At 45.0% G+C, this 20739-nt stretch overlaps 1 protein-coding gene across 1 annotated transcript in view; it reads left to right on the top strand.

Moving 5' to 3' along the window:
• Positions 1-1364: 1364 nt before the first annotated feature.
• Positions 1365-20739, top strand: part of LOC131899545 (periphilin-1-like) — a 31092-nt gene continuing 11717 nt past the window's right edge. Inside the window, 1 exon segment of the mRNA XM_059251035.1 lies at positions 1365-1546. The gene's annotated coding sequence lies outside the window, so the exon portion shown is untranslated.

Here is a 20739-nt window from a genome sequence, read left to right as displayed (position 1 = left end):
GGCAAGAAACTGTTCTTGCCTGGACTGCCTGATTAACTGGACATGCAGGACCCATACAAAGGTGACCATTGAACTTTGCTTGACAAAATGGTCCTTCAGGTTCCTGCTTTGCAGAGAAAACTGCCAGACATTCTACAGGACACAGAAAAAAGTGAATAAGAGACTCTAGGCCTGTGGGCTGAAGACAGATGCCCCAAATTTACAAGAGAACTTTGAATGACTGTCCAGGCTGCCAGCTGTCTCTATCTACCCTACAAGACTCCTAAAAGTTGCTTATATCCTTCTCCATTTCTCAGGTAGTAGTATATCCTTCTGAGGCCTTTGATGTGGTTAAAGACTAGATACTTACAATTTTCCTTAGTTATAATAAAAGATAAGTTAGATATAAAACCTTAAACTTACAAATAGAAGATAGATAGGATCTCTTCTTTAATATTGTAACTGTAATTCTTGCTTGATAATTGTTTTGTTATATGTAATTTTACTATGTTAAAGTTAAAACCTTCCTTTTTAAGAAAAGAAAAGGGGAAGTGCTGTGGGATGGTCTGTATGTCAAGTGTGTTGCTGATTGGTCAGTAAATAAATCACTGATTGGCCATTGGCTAGGCAGGAAGTATAGGCGGGACAAGGAAAAGAATTCTGGGAAGTGGAAGGCGGAGAGAGAGACTGCCTGGAGCCGCCGCCAGGAGAAGGAAGATGTAAGGTACCAGTAAGCCATGAGCCATGTGGCAAAGTAAAGATTAATAGAAATGGGCTAAATATAAGAGTAAGAGCTAGACAGTGACAGGCCTGAGCTAATGGCCAAGCAGTTTAAATAATGTAAGAGTCTGTGTGTTTATTTTATAAGTGGGCTCTGGGACTGGCGGGACTTGGTGGCGGGCGCTGGAGAGAAATTCTCCAGCAACAGAATCTGTTGAGAGAGCTGAGTCCTGTGTGTGCCTAGGCCCTGCCACAGGTAGGTGGGTGTCCATAGAGGATACAGAGAGTTCCATGCCTGACAGGGTCTTGGGGAAGTTAGAGAACGGAAAGAGAAGTTTCCTGAGTGGTGCCTGGTAGTTGGTGTAGGGTAGGGTAGGGAGGTGGGAGATTAGGGGTGGGAGGTGGAGAACTGTGCAGGGGAGAGGGATTGTGACAGAGCTGGAAGTAGGTCAGAATGGTTGCCTGGTGCTGCCTAGGAGACGGTTAAGGTGGGGGCCTGAGCCCAGGGTTTGGTAGGCAAGAGGGCAGGTGAGTGCAATATTTCTTCTTTTGATGTGTCCTTGTCTCCACCTCAGGGCCCTGGCTGGCCTGCCTGTTGAGACGAGGTTGTGGAAGTCCCGGGCCCCCAGTGGTCCCTGCTTCTGGTGGTATGGGGCAGCATCCACCTGAATTCACTTCACCATGGAGGCCAAGGTTTTGGAAGGAAGCCCTTCTCTTCTCATATCTCAATATCAGACCATCGGAGCATGGGACACGGGACTCAGGCCCCCGACCCTGGAGTCTTGACCAGTGCACACAGCTGCCTGCCCTTTTGCCTTGTGTCCATCCGGGAGCAGCCTTCTGCCAGGTGGGACTTCCGTGCTGGACCTAGCGTCTCATGGAGTTGGCTGGTCGTCTCCCTTGGTGTGACACCTTCTGCTGCCCCCAGAAGGAACAGGGTCAGCCTGGGAGGCCCCTCTTGGCTGGAGCCTTGACCTGGAAGCTTGGGTCAGCAGACCCAAGGCCATCCTGGCAGTTGTACTGGTCACCCTGGTGGGTGGAATCATGTAGACAGCGGCTGGATCTCTGAAAGCTACTCTGTGTGTTTGTGTGTGTGTGTGTGTGTGTGTGTGTGTGTGTGTGTGTGTGTGTGTGTCTGTGTGTGTGTGTGTGTGTGTGTGTGTGTGTGTGTGTGTGTGTGTGTGTTTGGGGTTCTAGCGGGGCAAGGGAAGGGATGCAGCTCTGAGAAGACCCTGGTTTGGCAGCTAGGGGGCGACGCTCAGCCCTTGGTCCACAAATCCATGAGTATGTTTCTGAGGCTCCTCCCCTATAGTCCAGATTGGCATGTGGTTTGTGGAGGATTCCCTTAGGGTCTGGTGCGGGCTCTCAAGAGCTTCTATGCCCACATCCACACACTCCCCACTTGGCTCCCTCCATCACACCCTCCACCACCTGGCCCCTCTCCAGGTACCACATGATACTCTCAGGCGGGGCCTTCTGGGCTGGTAAGCGCCCAAAGCCGAGTGTCTCAGGGCAGTGTAGGGCATGGAGGAACCTGTTGAGGTTTGTAATCGCAGTCTGCCCCACGCACCCCCACTTGCTGATCAACCTGGGGTCCCGAGCAGCAGCACTAGAGCCTCATGTCTGTCCAGTCCCGGCCTACATGGTTGGCCTCCGTCTTGGAGCTTGGGAGGAGATCTCTGGCTTTTTTTAATTTTTAATTTTTTTTTTTTTTTTTTTTTTTTGCTTAGCGAAGGGCAGAGTGAGAACACCTGTCGTCCTTGACCCTTGGCATTCTTGGTGCACTGCTGCCATCACGCGGATTCAGTTTGCCGATTCCGCCACCAAGTCCCTGTGCTTCCCTGGAAATGGAGGCGGGCTGGCTAGGGAAGGGCTCCCGCCTGGGTCTCCCAGCACCAAAGAGGTTCTCCTGCCCGCTCCTTGACCCAGGAGAGCTGGAGGAGGAAGCAGGGTCCAGGTGACCAGCTCCGGGCGGGGGCCACGAGACTTGGCTTGCAGGTGGCAAGAGCACAGCCTCCCAGGTCCTGGGGCCGCCATGTCTGGCAGCAGCAGAGGACCTCTCCGCAGGGGATTGTGCAGCCTGGGCTGCATCATGGTCGTTTGGGGGAAACATCCTGTGTGCCGGCCTGCCTGCCCTTACCGTGGTACACCAGGCCACGCAGGACTGCCCATTTTTTGTCTGAGCCTCCCTAGCAGTATCCACAGCTCACTTTGAGAAACCACACAAACTCTGCCCAGCATCTCTGGGAGGTGCTCAGGGTCTCAGGTCTGTTGGTAGCCACTGTGGCCAAATGTCTGTCATCCATTTAACTTCTCCTGAAAGCCCCTCTCCTTTCTGGCTGCCAGGCCTTCTCTCTGGATTGCCTTTTGTTCCTTTGACAGGGTTTGCCCTTGAGCTGTGCTACAGGTGGAATTCAGGGACTGCAACCTGTCAGAAAAGGTTCCTGCTCCAAAGCAAAACCCCAGAATCCTACAAGTGGTCTGCGAGGTCCCTCCCCCGCCCCCCATTATCATCCTATGCAAGCTGGTTGTGTGTACCCAGTGATCCAGGAGCTCAAGGCAGTGTGGTGGCTCAAGGGGAATCCCAGTAGAAGCATCCAGACCAGGGTTTGGACTCAGGGGTGCTCACAAAGAGGTCAGGCAGAACTTAGGTACCATGGTGGCCAGGTTTCATGGTCCCTGCCTCCCCTGACAAGCCTCCTCTGTGTCATGCAGGATACATGCAGGCCGCATACTCCTTCTTGTGTTCTCCTGCCTAGCTCCCTTTGCCTTAAACCCAGGGAGAACTCCCAGGGTCAAGTTCAAAAAGCCCGTTGTCCTGCACTGCCCTGTCCAGACATCATTTCAGCAGGAGGAACACTTAAAGAAGGCTCTGATATTAACACAGGACACTATCTGTAGACCTAGAACTGCTCTGTGTGTGTGTGTGTGTGTGTGTGTGTGTGTGTGTGTGTGTGTGTATTGGGTGTTTGTGTTTTCCTGGTTTTGTTGTGGCCTAATCCTGTGAGTGTCCATAAGCAGTGCCTGAGAGGCACAGTATGTAAGAGTTATGGTGGTCAGGCCAGGGTTGAGGGAAGGACAGGTTGGCATGTAGTGGAGCATTATAAGGTTCCATCCTTCAGCTCCAGTTGTGGTGAGCACAAGGATTTCAGTGGTGCATCCTGTGTGTGGTTTGGGGCTCAGGGGTGTGCCGGGGCATGGTGGCTGAGAGCATTGTGTCAGAACCATCGGGTAGGTGGCAGGACTGTCCTTTGGAGTGGCCTGCCAGGCAGGTCTAGGAAGTCAGGGCCTCCAACCTCACTCCCTGCACCAGGAAGCTCCCCTTTTAGCCTCACCAAATGTCTCCAGGAGGCTTTGTAGAGATGGAGAGTTGGAAGACCATAGACAAGCTTGTCTCCAGGTGGCAGGGAGAGTGATTTTCTTCTAGGCTCCATCATGGAAGATGTCAGCAGTTTGGAGGAGGACCTCTGGAGACTTTCACTGCTCATTGAAGGAAGACTTCCTGTTGGGAGTGCAAAGCGTTTCCCAACTGAACATGGCCTAGCTAACCTGGATACCAGGGATGGGACTGTACATAGGAGCGATCGATAGAGAAAGACAGAGATGGAGGTGGAGGTAGAGGAGGATAGAAATATGAGCAAGAAACAGACAGAGAGACAGAGAGACAGAGAGAGAGAGAGAGAGAGAGAGAGAGAGAGAGAGAGAGAGAGAGAGAGAGAAATGGGAGGGGGAAGGAGGAGAGAGAGAAAGTGAGGCCAGAGCAAATGAGAATCTACCTGTTGGGTGTTGGATGTTCTATAGTTTGTGGGTGGTTTTCATGCAGGCTGGTGGGCAGACCCACTCTGTCTATGGACACTTTTTTCTGTTCCATTGATCTGTGCCCCTGGAGGGAATTTTGTGTAGGACACCTGGAATGTTGTGGGACATCCATAAGGACAGACAGGGTGGGTGGGTGCTGCAGGCATCCTGGAGTTAAGAGTGAGAATTGCTTCTTGTCCCTCAGCTTTAATGTTACCTGTCCTCGGTCCACTTGAATGTGTTGAGAGAGCTGAGTCCTGTGTGTGCCTAGGCCCTGCCACAGGTAGGTGGGTGTCCATAGAGGATACAGAGAGTTCCATGCCTGACAGGGTCTTGGGGAAGTTAGAGAATGGAAAGAGAAGTTTCCTGAGTGGTGCCTGGTAGTTGGTGTAGGGTAGGGTCGGAAGGTGGGAGGTTAGGGGTGGGAGGTGGAGGACTGTGCAGGGGAGAGGGATTGTGACAGAGCTGGAGGTAGGTCAGAATGGTTGCCTGGTGCTGCCTAGGAGACGGTTAAGGTGGGGGCCTGAGCCCAGGGTTTGGTAGGCAAGAGGGCAGGTGAGTGCAATATTTCTTCTTTTGATGTGTCCTTGTCTCCACCTCAGGGCCCTGGCTGGCCTGCCTGTTGAGGCGAGGTTGTGGAAGTCCTGGGCCCCCAGTGGTCCCTGCTTCTGGTGATATGGGGCAGCATCCACCTGAATTCACTTCACCATGGAGGCCAAGGTTTTGGAAGGAAGCCCTTCTCTTCTCATATCTCAATATCAGACCATCGGAGCATGGGACACGGGACTCAGGCCCCCGACCCTGGAGTCTTGACCAGTGCACACAGCTGCCTGCCCTTTTGCCTTGTGTCCATCCGGGAGCGGCCTTCTGCCAGGTGGGACTTCCGTGCTGGACCTAGCGTCTCATGGAGTTGGCTGGTCGTCTCCCTTGGTGTGACACCTTCTCCTGTGCTCTGGGTTCTGGGACATCACCACCCCACTGCCCCCAGAAGGAACAGGGTCAGCCTGAGAGGCCCCTCTTGGCTGGAGCCTTGACCTGGAAGCTTGGGTCAGCAGACCCAAGGCCATCCTGGCAGCTGTACTGGTCACCCTGGTGGGTGGAATCATGTAGACAGCGGCTGGATCTCTGAAAGCTACTCTGTGTGTTTGTGTGTGTGTGTGTGTGTGTGTGTGTGTGTGTGTGTGTGTGTGTCTGTGTGTGTGTGTGTGTGTGTGTGTGTGTGTGTGTTTGGCGTTCTAGCGGGGCAAGGGAAGGGATGCAGCTCTGAGAAGACCCTGGTTTGGCAGCTAGGGGGCGACGCTCAGCCCTTGGTCCACAAATCCATGAGTATGTTTCTGAGGCTCCTCCCCTATAGTCCAGATTGGCATGTGGTTTGTGGAGGATTCCCTTAGGGTCTGGTGCGGGCTCTCAAGAGCTTCTATGCCCACATCCACACACTCCCCACTTGGCTCCCTCCATCACACCCTCCACCACCTGGCCCCTCTCCAGGTACCACATGATACTCTCAGGCGGGGCCTTCTGGGCTGGTAAGCGCCCAAAGCCGAGTGTCTCAGGGCAGTGTAGGGCATGGAGGAACCTGTTGAGGTTTGTAATCGCAGTCTGCCCCACGCACCCCCACTTGCTGATCAACCTGGGGTCCCGAGCAGCAGCACTAGAGCCTCATGTCTGTCCAGTCCCGGCCTACATGGTTGGCCTCCGTCTTGGAGCTTGGGAGGAGATCTCTGGCTTTTTTTAATTTTTAATTTTTTTTTTTTTTTTTTTTTTTTTTTTTTTTTTTTTTTTTTTGCTTAGCGAAGGGCAGAGGGAGAACACCTGTCGTCCTTGACCCTTGGCATTCTTGGTGCACTGCTGCCATCACGCGGATTCAGTTTGCCGATTCCGCCACCAAGTCCCTGTGCTTCCCTGGAAATGGAGGCGGGCTGGCTAGGGAAGGGCTCCCGCCTGGGTCTCCCAGCACCAAAGAGGTTCTCCTGCCCGCTCCTTGACCCAGGAGAGCTGGAGGAGGAAGCAGGGTCCAGGTGACCAGCTCCGGGCGGGGGCCACGAGACTTGGCTTGCAGGTGGCAAGAGCACAGCCTCCCAGGTCCTGGGGCCGCCATGTCTGGCAGCAGCAGAGGACCTCTCCGCAGGGGATTGTGCAGCCTGGGCTGCATCATGGTCGTTTGGGGGAAACATCCTGTGTGCCGGCCTGCCTGCCCTTACCGTGGTACACCAGGCCACGCAGGACTGCCCATTTTTTGTCTGAGCCTCCGTAGCAGTATCCACAGCTCACTTTGAGAAACCACACAAACTCTGCCCAGCATCTCTGGGAGGTGCTCAGGGTCTCAGGTCTGGTGATAGCCACTGTGGCCAAATGTCTGTCATCCATTTAACTTCTCCTGAAAGCCCCTCTCCTTTCTGGCTGCCAGGCCTTCTCTCTGGATTGCCTTTTGTTCCTTTGACAGGGTTTGCCCTTGAGCTGTGCTACAGGTGGAATTCAGGGACTGCAACCTGTCAGAAAAGGTTCCTGCTCCAAAGCAAAACCCCAGAATCCTACAAGTGGTCTGCGAGGTCCCTCCCCCGCCCCCCATTATCATCCTATGCAAGCTGGTTGTGTGTACCCAGTGATCCAGGAGCTCAAGGCAGTGTGGTGGCTCAAGGGGAATCCCAGTAGAAGCATCCAGACCAGGGTTTGGACTCAGGGGTGCTCACAAAGAGGTCAGGCAGAACTTAGGTACCATGGTGGCCAGGTTTCATGGTCCCTGCCTCCCCTGACAAGCCTCCTCTGTGTCATGCAGGATACATGCAGGCCGCATACTCCTTCTTGTGTTCTCCTGCCTAGCTCCCTTTGCCTTAAACCCAGGGAGAACTCCCAGGGTCAAGTTCAAAAAGCCCATTGTCCTGCACTGCCCTGTCCAGACATCATTTCAGCAGGAGGAACACTTAAAGAAGGCTCTGATATTAACACAGGACACTATCTGTAGACCTAGAACTGCTCTGTGTGTGTGTGTGTGTGTGTGTGTGTGTGTGTGTGTGTGTGTGTATTGGGTGTTTGTGTGTTCCTGGTTTTGTTGTGGCCTAATCCTGTGACTGTCCATAAGCAGTGCCTGAGAGGCACAGTATGTAAGAGTTATGGTGGTCAGGCCAGGGTTGAGGGAAGGACAGGTTGGCATGTAGTGGAGCATTATAAGGTTCCATCCTTCAGCTCCAGTTGTGGTGAGCACAAGGATTTCAGTGGTGCATCCTGTGTGTGGTTTGGGGCTCAGGGGTGTGCCGGGGCATGGTGGCTGAGAGCATTGTGTCAGAACCATCGGGTAGGTGGCAGGACTGTCCTTTGGAGTGGCCTGCCAGGCAGGTCTAGGAAGTCAGGGCCTCCAACCTCACTCCCTGCACCAGGAAGCTCCCCTTTTAGCCTCACCAAATGTCTCCAGGAGGCTTTGTAGAGATGGAGAGTTGGAAGACCATAGACAAGCTTGTCTCCAGGTGGCAGGGAGAGTGATTTTCTTCTAGGCTCCATCATGGAAGATGTCAGCAGTTTGGAGGAGGACCTCTGGAGACTTTCACTGCTCATTGAAGGAAGACTTCCTGTTGGGAGTGCAAAGCGTTTCCCAACTGAACATGGCCTAGCTAACCTGGATACCAGGGATGGGACTGTACATAGGAGCGATCGATAGAGAAAGACAGAGATGGAGGTGGAGGTAGAGGAGGATAGAAATATGAGCAAGAGACAGACAGAGAGAGAGAGAGAGAGAGAGAGAGAGAGAGAGAGAGAGAGAGAGAGAGAAATGGGAGGGGGAAGGAGGAGAGAGAGAAAGTGAGGCCAGAGCAAATGAGAATCTACCTGTTGGGTGTTGGGTGTTCTACAGTTTGTGGGTGGTTTTCATGCAGGCTGGTGGGCAGACCCACTCTGTCTATGGACACTTTTTTCTGTTCCATGGATCTGTGCCCCTGGAGGGAATTTTGTGTAGGACACCTGGAATGTTGTGGGACATCCATAAGGACAGACAGGGTGGGTGGGTGCTGCAGGCATCCTGGAGTTAAGAGTGAGAATTGCTTCTTGTCCCTCAGCTTTAATGTTACCTGTCCTCGGTCCACTTGAATCTGTTGAGAGAGCTGAGTCCTGTGTGTGCCTAGGCCCTGCCACAGGTAGGTGGGTGTCCATAGAGGATACAGAGAGTTCCATGCCTGACAGGGTCTTGGGGAAGTTAGAGAATGGAAAGAGAAGTTTCCTGAGTGGTGCCTGGTAGTTGGTGTAGGGTAGGGTCGGGAGGTGGGAGGTTAGGGGTGGGAGGTGGAGGACTGTGCAGGGGAGAGGGATTGTGACAGAGCTGGAAGTAGGTCAGAATGGTTGCCTGGTGCTGCCTAGGAGACGGTTAAGGTTGGGGCCTGAGCCCAGGGTTTGGTAGGCAAGAGGGCAGGTGAGTGCAATATTTCTTCTTTTGATGTGTCCTTGTCTCCACCTCAGGGCCCTGGCTGGCCTGCCTGTTGAGGCGAGGTTGTGGAAGTCCTGGGCCCCCAGTGGTCCCTGCTTCTGGTGATATGGGGCAGCATCCACCTGAATTCACTTCACCATGGAGGCCAAGGTTTTGGAAGGAAGCCCTTCTCTTCTCGTATCTCAATATTAGACCATCGGAGCATGGGACACGGGACTCAGGCCCCCGACCCTGGAGTCTTGACCAGTGCACACAGCTGCCTGCCCTTTTGCCTTGTGTCCATCCGGGAGCGGCCTTCTGCCAGGTGGGACTTCCGTGCTGGACCTAGCTTCTCATGGAGGTGGGTGGTCGTCTCACTTGGTTTGAAATCTTCCCGTGTGCTCAGGGTTCTGGGTCACCACCAAGGCACTGCCCTAGCAGGACCAGAGTCAGCCTGGGAGGCCTCTTTTCGGGTGGCCGGCTTGACCTGGAAGGGTGGTCCAGAAGACCCAAGGCCATCCTGGCAGCTGTACTGGTCACCCTGGTGGGTGGATTCATGTAGAAAACTGCTGGAACTCTGAAAGCTGCCTTGTGTGTGTGTGTGTGTGTGTGTGTGTGTGTGTGTGTGTGTGTGTGTCTGTGTCTTTGTGTGTGTGTGTGTGTGTGTGTGTGTGTATATCTGGATTATTGTGGCCTTGTGTCACGGACTGGCCCATCGGGGGTATCACGACCGTATGGGAACCAGGGTTAGAGGTTGAAGGACAACTTTCAAGAGTCAGTTCTGTCCTTCCACCCTGGGACTTGGTGCTTACACTGTGGTTTTGGGGCTAGCACAGCAAACTCCTTTACTTGCTAAGCTTTTTGTTGCCTTGTGTTTCTTCATTTTTGTCAGTGTTATGGTTTGTGGGGGTCAGGGGTTTTCAAGAGGGGACATACAGGTCAGGGATCATTTCTGAATTTAGTAATATTTTAAAAGTCCATCCCAAAGGTAAATAACTTAGCATCCTTGGTGTAGTAGACGAATGGAATTAAAGACTCCAATTTTCAGTCAAGGATCAAGTCTCCTTTAGATTAATTTTTATGCAGTGTTATTCTAAGTAAAGTTTCCCCTGGGAACAAGTTAGAATTCTCTACTGCAGACCTACCCAGCAGTTTACATTTGAAAATCATTCTTCAGGGATTCATGTACATACTCAGTATTAAAGTACTGATATCTAATTGTTATAGAATGATAGTTACTGAGGTCACTTAATGGAGAAAAGGGGTACCATAATTGTGACTTTCATTGTGGCTGATCATCTTTTAAAGGATAAAAACTGCTAAACCTGACTTGTAAACCCAAATACCATTGTTTAGAATAATTGTTACCAATGATAGAAGGCACCATAAGTTGGTATAAATTCTTTTCGTTTTTGTTTATACAGAAAATATTTATACAAAGATCAAGATCGTTAACCATAAAAAGTTCACATTTTAAGTGTAAGTTGATCATTAGATCATTTGCTAGGATCCATGTAAGGGTGATGGGAAGTTTGGGGAAGAGTTTCTTTGTAAAAACCACAAGGCGGTGCTTAGGGCTGGTGGTGGGACTTGAGGGCCTATGAGATTAGGGGGCTCTGAGAACTGCAGAGAGCAGGAAGAGAATGAGTGTGAGGTCCAAGGGAGCTGATGGTTGGAATGCTTGGCCCATTGCAACTGGGCAACTTTCTCCATAAACTGGCCAAGAACGATGGTCCTCTTAAACCTTACCTAAGCTGGTTTATAAGAAAAAGACTTCATACTGAGAGGTAAAGAGGAGCCAGGGAGTCTAGGGATGACTTTGTCCTGACACTAAAAGGTACAGGTGGGAGAATAATAGACTTCTGCCTCCATCCACAGAGCAGTAATAAACAATGCCTGCCAATGCTGGGAGTTAGGCTGTTAGAACAGAGAGCTCTATAATGCTTCCTAAGGGGACTAACTATTCTGAAGCAAGAATGAGAAGACTCAAACACAAGGATCTATTAAAATGTAGATCTTGCTGACAAGCAATCAAGAGAAGATTAGTCACAATAGTGCTGGTAGAAAGTGAAAACAATGGATAGTTCCTCTTTACAAACAAGAGCATCAAGCAGCTGAGAAAACCCCTCTTGATGTTAGGAGAAAACCTCAAAGACCATCCCTGCCTTAGAAAGCATCTGATTGAATTTCACTCTGGGGCTCCTGGTTTCAGAGTCAGCACTCAGACCATGACAGAAAAGACTAGATAGAACGGTATGGTGGGAGAAGATGTGACAGACGTGTTCCGGGCTTAACATATCAGAAAGCAGAAAGGGGACCAGAATCTGGGTAGGCTCTATTCTTCAAAACCCACCTCTAGTGATCTATATCCACCAGCTAGGAGACCCTATCTTCCAAATATTCCACAGCCTCCCAAACAGCAGTACTATATGGGAAACAAGTTCTTAAACATATGAACTTGTCGGAAGCAACTTACATCCAAGTCGCAGCATTCACATTTATTTATATCAGTGTGGATGCATACATATTTATTCTATATTTTGTGTTATCATTCAATATGTCTATATTCATTTTATTGTGTATATTGCTGCAATTTCATAGGGACTTTTTTTCTTCCTTTGGCATACCTCCATCCTTGTAGGTGTGTGTGTTGGGGGGTCAATATTTTGGAGAATAGTATGTCAATGTTTGGCATGGTAAGGTGTTGTCACACCATTTCTAAAGTGGCATTCTTATTTTGCATTTCTATTAGAAATGGTTGTGTGTCCCTGTTGCTATGTGTCTTAACAAGCAACTGATACAATTTTTTAAAAAAGATGACCATTTCTTTTCATTTTTGTGTCCTAGTACTGGAATTCAAGACCAGACGCTTGTATATGCCAGATATACTGTCTGATTTTTGGTTTTGTTTGTCAAGTTGGGAAGAAGGAACATTTGTTTAAGAACTGCCTTTATTAGCTAGCCTTTGGGCATGTGTGTGGGACATCTTCTTGACTGCTGATTGATAGAGGAAAGGTCTAGCCCACTGTGAGTGGTCCCTTGCTTAGGGAGGTGGACATAGGCTATATAAGAAAGGTAGCATAGTAAGGCAGAGCAGAAGCTAGCAAGCAACATTCATTCATATTCTCTGCTTCAGATTCGGCCTCCAGATTTCTGTCCTCAAATTCCTGCCTTGACTTCCTTCCACAGTGGACTGTCACCTGTAAGCCAAATAAACCCTTTCCCAGAATTGTTTTGGTCTGTGCTTTGTCACAGCAGTAGAGAAACAAGCTACCACACCAGGGAACCATTTTGCCACTGTTCTCTTGGCTCTGCATTGACATTTTGTTTTCTTGTTATACATTTTATTCTTTAAATCAATATTTAAATTTATACTTTGATCATGATTTTCCCATCCCACAACTCCTTCCAAATCCTCTACCCTTCCCTACCCATCCAACTTTAAGTTCTTTCTCAAAACAAACAAACAAATAAATAAACAAAAACCAATTCTTAGAAAGTATGTAGTTATACTTGGTTTCAATTTTATGGCTTTATTTTGAGAAGATACTAATTTTAGATTGCCACTTTTTCTAACATACTGTATTTTATCATCATTATTTCCACAAGTATCTTATTTTTAAACTTTTGTTTCAGTAGAGCTAAAGCTTATCAGAAATTTGCTCTTATTTATAAATCCCTTTAATTTGTTAAATGAGTCCTCTTTACGTACTTTAAGAAGGAATTGCGTTTTAATGAGAGACAGAAAGTGAGTGGATTAGGATGGGATGGAGGTTGGGAGAAAAATGGGAGAAGAAGAGGGTGGGGAAATCTTAATCAGGATATATTATATGAAAAAATGGTTTCAATAAAATAAAGGATGAAAAAAGGAAAAAAAAAAAGACAACACACACAGATGGGCTGAAACACTGAAGAGGTGATGTTCCTAAAATGAATCCTAATCACTTTATCGTCTGTCTCCAGTACTGTATGGATTCTTAAAAATGGATTGTAGTTGTAAGTTGGCCTTTCCCAGTGGATCCTTCAACATTTAACTACTTCAGAGAAGAAAACAGAGGTACTTGTCTGAAACTGAAGGTCCCTTAGGAAGCCTGAGTTCAAAGTGATTGCTACTGTGATGGCGCTGACATGTGGAACTGCAGATAGGGAAACTTCCCTCGCTCCTCCCTTCCTGCTCTTGCCCCCTCACCTGGCCTTTCTGTCCTCATGATGTATCCCAGAATGTTACAGAGCAGCAAGGCAGCCCTACAGCAGCACCGGATTGGGAGGTCAAGTCTCCTATCCTCCAAGTCTATGTGTCAAATAATCTTCTGCTCAAGTAGGTTTCTGTGTCTGTTTGTTCTTTTGGGGATGCTTTCCCCTTTGTTTGTTGGTCCTATTCTGATGTGTTAGTTGTTTTATTTTAGTTTTTTATATTTCATTTTATTATTATCCCCTAGATGTCTGTTTTCTAATGAGAGACAAAAAGTGGGTGGATTGAATGAGAAAGAGGTGGGAAGAAACTGGGAGGATTATGTAGACGAATTTCTAAAGGGTCTTATTAAAAAAGAACAGGGAGCCAAATATAGGGGTGAAAGCCTCAGAGATCAGAGAAATAGTGAGAGCCACCAACCACCTTACCTCACCAGCTCTGTAGCTTCCAAAATGCCATGACTTCCTGTCTACCCAGGCTTTTATTGCCCTGCTCTTCTGACCTCTCATTGACTCTTAGCCCAGCTAGCTCACTTGCTTGTTACTACCTACGTGTACAGACCTCCAGGGTCTCTATGGTTGGTACTGGAATTAAAGATGTGAGCCACCACGCTTGTATCTGTTCCCTAGCGTGACCTTGAACACACAGAGACCCTGCCTGCCAAGTGAACGGATTAAGGGCGTGTGCTACCACTGCCTGACTTTTGTGTTTACTTAAAATGGCTTGCTGTTTCCTGTGATCTCCAGGCAAACTTTATTAACATGCAAATAAAATATCACCACATTTCAGCACAAATAAAATATCATGACAGGATTAGAGGGAGGAGAAACATTAATCAGGATATATTATGTGAGAAAAAGATTCAATTTCAATAAATGGGAAATATATACATATATTTATGGGGAAAAAGAAGGATATTCTTTGGATTCATGTATATCTAAAAATATGTGGCTTTCTATTTAAGCAACACTTGCAACATATTGTGTTTTAAAGATTGCCTTGTTCATTCATGATTAGTGCTTCTAGATGAAGATTTGAGGTTAATATGATCTCCTTCTACATGTATGATTTTGGTCGGTTTCAATATATATCTTTTTGTGCCTTGTAAATCCATAAATTTATTGTTCAATATCATTTTTCATAGCATGCCATGTGTTTTTTGATCAAGTGTTTTAAAACATCAAATAAATCATATATCCTTTGATCCAATTTGATATTCGGTTCAAATAATCAAACATGTTGAAACTAAGGAAACTGTCTAACACAGATTTGAGTAATTTTTGTTCCATTTTGCCCTGTCCCTTTTTCTGGAAAATCAATATGTATTGGATCTCCTATTTCTATCTTACAACATTAAGTTCCTATGTCTTTTATATTTTTCTTTCATTTTTATATTGCTTTTCTCCAACCAATCTCCCCTTTCTCCTTCTCTCTTTCTATAATCCAATCTACCTCTCATGATCTTAGTTATGTCTTTTCTCCTTTATGCTATCTTCGTTAATATCTGTTTCTGTTTGTCTGTCTCCTTTTCATTTTTTCCTGAGCTCTCTGATATCATTTCAAAATTTTCTATTGTTTTAACATTTCTTGAGCAATTTAATTTTGTTCTGAGTGTGTGTGTGTGTGTGTGTGTATGTGTGTGTGTGCAATTTATGTCAATGCATTTTCCCCATGAACTTTTAAAAATTATTAGCAATGTGTTTGGTCATTATTTGACTTTATTGCAGTGCAATTTGTTTCTTTGAGTAGGTCCTATCCATCATGCTATTTATTTCCCCCTTTCTTGCCTTTGCTTCCACTTGTAGCATATGTGCATATGCATTGGTTCCGTTTAAATTCTTTAGAGTAGCTCGTCCTAGACCAGTTATCTGTGTGAATACACAGGGTACAGAGGCCAGGATAGAGCTCTAAGCCAGCAGAATTCTCTGGACTCAGAGTGAAGACCTATAGAGTATGGTGATATTTTATTTGTATTAAAATGTTATTTGTATGTTAATAAATAAAGTTGCCCGGGGGTCAGAGCTATTAGCAAGCCATAGGAAAGCAGGGCAGTGGTGGTGTATACTTGTAATCCCAGCACTTGGTATGCAGAGCTGGGTAAGTCTCTGTGTGTTCAGGGACACAGCCATTATTGGACACACATGCCTTTAATCTCAATACCAAGCAAGGAAAACCTGGAGGCCTATACAGACAGGCCATGACGAGGCGGTCATGTGGTTGGGTTTACAACCAATGAGAAGGCAGAACAGGAACACTATATAAAGACATTAACACAGGGGTAGTGAGTTCGGAGAGGTAGGACCACTGCAGGAGGAAGGGTAAGGTTTTAGCTCTTAGCTCTGACCTCTTGGCTTTCTTCTTTGCATTGGTTCTGTGTTTCTTATTTAATAAGAAGGTTGGTTGCATCTACATTTGGCGCCCAACGTGACAAGAATCCATTAAAAACCGCTTGGCTTGGCTTGGCGGCAGGTCCGGTTTCCGGCCTGGGCGGCCCGGCTGCCTAGCTCGGGCCCAGGCCTGACTGACCCGCAGCTGGAGCTACTTGCAACTGCTACAAACAACTCAGGCCTGCCCTGCCGAATAGGGCCCATACCCGTAAAGCCAAGGCTTGACTCGGCTCAAGCGGCTACTCTTTCTTTCTCTCTCTCTCTCTCTTTCTCTCTCTCTCTGGATTCACACCTCGAACACCAGGAAGCTGTTTTGAAATTCCCTGGGATTCTACTGTTCTACCCAGACTTGGTAAGTCAATTAACATATCTATTTAAAAGAGAATTTTTTCTCTACATTAAAAAAAATGGGCTTTATGTGTGCACTGGAAGAAAATTGGACTTTGTTCGAAATTTTAGGCACTCTGACAATGGAACAACTATATGAAAAGGTTAATATTGATCGAATTATTCAGTTTATTACTTTTCTTATCCTCATTTTACTATTTAAAAAGATAGTCAATTTAACTGCCAGGATAACAGTCTTAGAAAAACCTATTAAACTGGTAAAAATGAATTATAGAGAAATTCAAACTCAGACAGAAGAAATAAACAGTGAAGTTGTTTCAAAATTGGATCATAAGGTTACAGAAAGAAAGCCAGTTTTCACATAATCACCCTTAATTTATCCGGTAGCGGTACAGCAGCTACCTGATGAAGAGAATGAACAAAATACTTGGGCTCCAATTAAAATGTTAGACTTATGAAGATTTAAGGAGGCAATAGCATCTTATGGCATGCACTCCCCATATGTAAAGCAAATGTTAAACAACTGGTCAACTAGTAATAGGATTATACCAAAGGACTGGCGGGAATTGGCACAGGCTGTTCTTGAACCTGGACAACATCTCCAGTGGAAAATGTGGTTCAATAATGAGGCTAAAAATATAGAAAAACAATGGAGGGATAGCGGAATACAAGTCTGTCAGGATCAGCTTATTGGAGAAGGCCAATATGCTTCAGTAGAAACACAAAGTTTATATGATGTCCATAGAACACCCTAGTTCTATGTTGAACGGCAGGTTTGAATGCATGGGACAGAGTTGAAGAACCAGGAAAAAAAACTGAGTCCTTTACAAAGGTTATACAGGGCCCAAAAGAATCTTTCACAGATTTCTTACAAAGATTGACTTCAGCAGTACAGAAAATGGTCCCGAATTCAGAGGCTAGTCAGATAATAATTGAATCTTTGGCCTTTGAGAATGCAAATGCAGCATGCAAAGGATAATCAGGCCGTTAAAGGCAAGATCTGCACCTTTGGAAGATTGGATTAGAGATACAGTTAATGTTGAGGCTTATGACCATGATGATATGTGGGTAGGAAAAGCAATTTCAAAAGGTTTGAGCAATGTTAGATGTTTTGGATGTGGAAAGCAAGGACATTTGAAAAGGGACTGTAAACAGGTCATTCCTAGAAATAATGTTTCCTCAAGGAACACTGGCAACATAATGCCCCTTCCTTCTGGAGTATGCAGAAGGTGTGGTAAGGGAAAACACTGGACCAACAAATGTAGATCAACAAGGGACAGACAGGGTAATCCTCTGCCTCGAGCTTCGGGAAACTCCCAGAGGGGCCTCAGGCAGGCCCCCACAGTAAATCCAGTTCAAACCTTTCTTGCAGTTGTAGAGGAAACCCCTACTCAAAGCAACTAAATAACCAAATGTCTATAGGAATAAATCATGTTAGTCGAGATGATGAAACAGAGAAAATAGGGAATTCAGGAAGAAACATAAAGAAAATTTTTTGGCAAACTTCTATTAATGAACAAAGACCAAAACTAACAATAAAAATAAATGGTGTTTTGTTGTCTGGTCTGGTAGACACAGGTGCTGACATTACCATAATTGCACCAGAATTTTGGCATCCAACTTGGCCTCTTCAGGAGGTAAACGTTCAACTGTTAGGAATTGGGACATTATCTCGAGTGAGACAAAGTGCAAGATGGCTTGAATGTATAGGTCCAGAAGGACAGAAAGGAAAATTAAAACCATATATGGCTAACATAGCTATGAACCTGTGGGGTCGAGATTTGTTACAACAATGCAATACTCAGATTAATATCCCTCCAATCTCAGAAACAAATCATAAATTAGTACATGTTTCTGAGAGAAATATTAAAAGATATTATTCTAATGAGTGCTCACCAGCCATCCACGTCATACAAGAACAGGGCACAACTGATAATTTTCCAAAAACACCAACAGCTCTACCTTTAAAATGGTCAACAGATAAGCCTGTATGGGTTCAGCAATGGCCTTTAACAACAGAGAAACTCCAGGCTTTACAAGAGCTGGTGGAAGAACAGTTAAATGCTCATCATATTGAAGAATCAACCAGCCCTTGGAATTCTCCTGTATTTGTTGTTAAAAAGAAATCTGGTAAATGGAGAATGGTAACAGACCTTAGAGCAATTAACAAAGTAATTCAGCCAATGGGCTCTTTACAATCTGGAATTCCTTTGCCTACTCTGTTACCAAAAGGATGGCCTCTCATAGTTATTGATTTAAAAGACTTTCTTTTCAATACCGTTACAAGAAAAAGACAGAGAAAGATTTGCTTTCACAGTGCCTACTTATAATAATTCTCAACTGGTTAAAAGATTTCAATGGAGGGTTCTCCCACAGGGAATGTTGAATAGCCCAACTTTGTGCCAATATTTTGTAAAACAGCCATTAGAAGTGGTACGTAAAAAATTTCCTAAATCTATAATTTATCATTATATGGATGATATTTTATTAGCTGACTCAAATGCAGATACTTTAGAAAGAATGTTTGAAGAAGTAAAGAAAATTTTGCCTTGCTGGGGTTTACAAATTGCCCCTGAAAAGATACAAAGAGGAGATTCTATTAATTATTTAGGATATAAAATAGAACTTCAAAAAATTAGACCTCAAAAGGTGCAAATTAGGAGAGATAGACTACAGACTCTTAATGACTTTCAAAGATTATTTGGAGACATTTCTCATCTAAGAACTATTGTTGGGGTAAAAAATGATGAACTGAATAATTTGTTTAAAACCTTAGAAGGTGATAAGGACTTGAACAGTCCAAGAGAATTATCACCTGAAGCTGAGAAAGAATTGGCCTTGGTAGAAAAGAAAGTACATGAAGGGCACGTAGATCGTATTGATCCAAAGCTGGATTGCATTTTGGTTATTTTACCTTCTAGGCATTCTCCAACAGGAATATTAATGCAAAGGGAAGATATTATATTAGAATGGATATTTTTACCAAATAAACCAAATAAAAAATTAAAAACTTATGTAGAAAAAATCTCTGACTCGATTTGGAAAGGAAAATTGAGACTTCGTCAGTTAGCAGGAATAGACCCAGCAGAAATTGTTGTACCTTTAACTAAGGAGGATATTGAAAAATTATGGATAGAAAATGAAGCTTGGCAAAAAGCTTGTAGTAATTTTTTGGGAGAAATTAACAGCAAATATCCCAAAAGCAATAGAATTGATCTTATAAAGAGAGCTGATTGGATCTTGCCTCGAATTGTGAGGAAAAAACCCATATCTGGAGTTCGTACATTTTATACAGATGCCAACAAACAAGGAAAGGCAGGTTACAAATCAGAAAATTTAAGTAAAGTGGTTCAAAGTCCTTATAATTCAGTTCAAAAATCAGAATTGTATGCTATTCTGTTGGTATTAATGGATTTTTCAGAACCTCTCAATGTAGTAACTGACTCTCAGTATGCTGAAAGAGTAGTATTACATATTGAGACTGCAGAATTTATCCACGATACTTCAGAATTAACTTTATTATTTATTCAATTACAAGATACAATCAGAAAAAGGAGTCATCCTTTATATATAACTCACATCCGATCCCATACTGGTCTGCCAGGCCCTCTAGCACAAGGCAATGATGAGATTGATAAATTATTGATAGGAAATGTGCTGGAGGCCTCAGAATTTCATAAAAAACATCATGTCAATAGTAAAGGTTTAAAAAAGGATTTTTCCATAACCTGGCAACAAGCCAAAGAAATAGTAAAGAAATGTCCTACTTGTTCCTTCTACAATCAAACGCCATTACCAGCAGGATGTAACCCAAAGGGTACTCAGAGGAATGAAATCTGGCAGATGGACGTGTTTCACTTTGCAGAATTTGGAAAATTGAAATATGTACACCACAATATTGATACTTATTCAGGATTTCAATGGGCAACTGCTTTGAGTTCTGAAAAAGCTGATTCTGTAATCACTCATTTGCTAGAAGTTATGGCCATTATGGGTATACCTGCACAAATCAAAACTGATAATGCTCCATCATATGTCTCTGTTAAAATGAAACAGTTTTTTGCTTATTATAATATAAACCATATTACAGGTATACCACATAATCCTACAGGTCAAGCAGTTATAGAAAGATCAAACAGAACTCTAAAGGATATGCTAAATAAACAGAAAGGAGTAACAAAAACCCCCAGAAATAGACTACATAATGCTCTATTAACTTTGAATTTTCTCAATGCCAATGAGAAAGGAACAACAGCTGCAGAGAGACATTGGATAATAGAAAAAACTACAGAATTAAATCAACCTATATACTTTAAGGATGTGCTGACCTCAGAATGGAAACCAGGATATGTATTACATTGGGGACAAGGTTTTGCTTTTATTTCTACAGGAGAAGATAAGCTGTGGGTACCATCAAAATTGATAAAGGTTTGATTTGAACAAGAGAGACCTCTTAATTAGAGGAGGTGATAGTTCATCAACTATCATGAACATCCAATTTAAACTAACTTACACCAGTAACATATATCTTTTCATTTAATCAGATAGTAACATGCCAAAAAGGAACATCCCCAAAAAACCTTGGGGAAAGGTTTTTGTTTTTGTCTTTTAGGAGAATGAAGGTTAAGGAATTTGAAGAACACTGGACAAATGAGACAACTGAAGAAAAGGGACAAATCGTCTATTTTAAGAAACAGAGTGAAATGGCGATGGGTATGTTATCTAAAAAATTTTATGTCTTCCTAAATGTTTGTTTCTGCTTTTCTTTAAAGATTTAACACTATTTAACTTCTAATAGTCCCAGTTCAATTAAAATTTAAAGCTGACTTTGGAGTTGGAGAATGGCTCGCTCCTTCTTTAAACTCAAGCATGTTGTTAAAAGGAAAATGCAAACTCCCTGTATCATGCCAGAGGAAAAGAGCCAT

Source organism: Peromyscus eremicus, chromosome X, assembly GCF_949786415.1.
Source record: "Peromyscus eremicus chromosome X, PerEre_H2_v1, whole genome shotgun sequence".
NCBI classification, from domain to species: domain Eukaryota; kingdom Metazoa; phylum Chordata; class Mammalia; order Rodentia; family Cricetidae; genus Peromyscus; species Peromyscus eremicus.
This window is presented reverse-complemented; position numbering and strand designations above follow the sequence as displayed.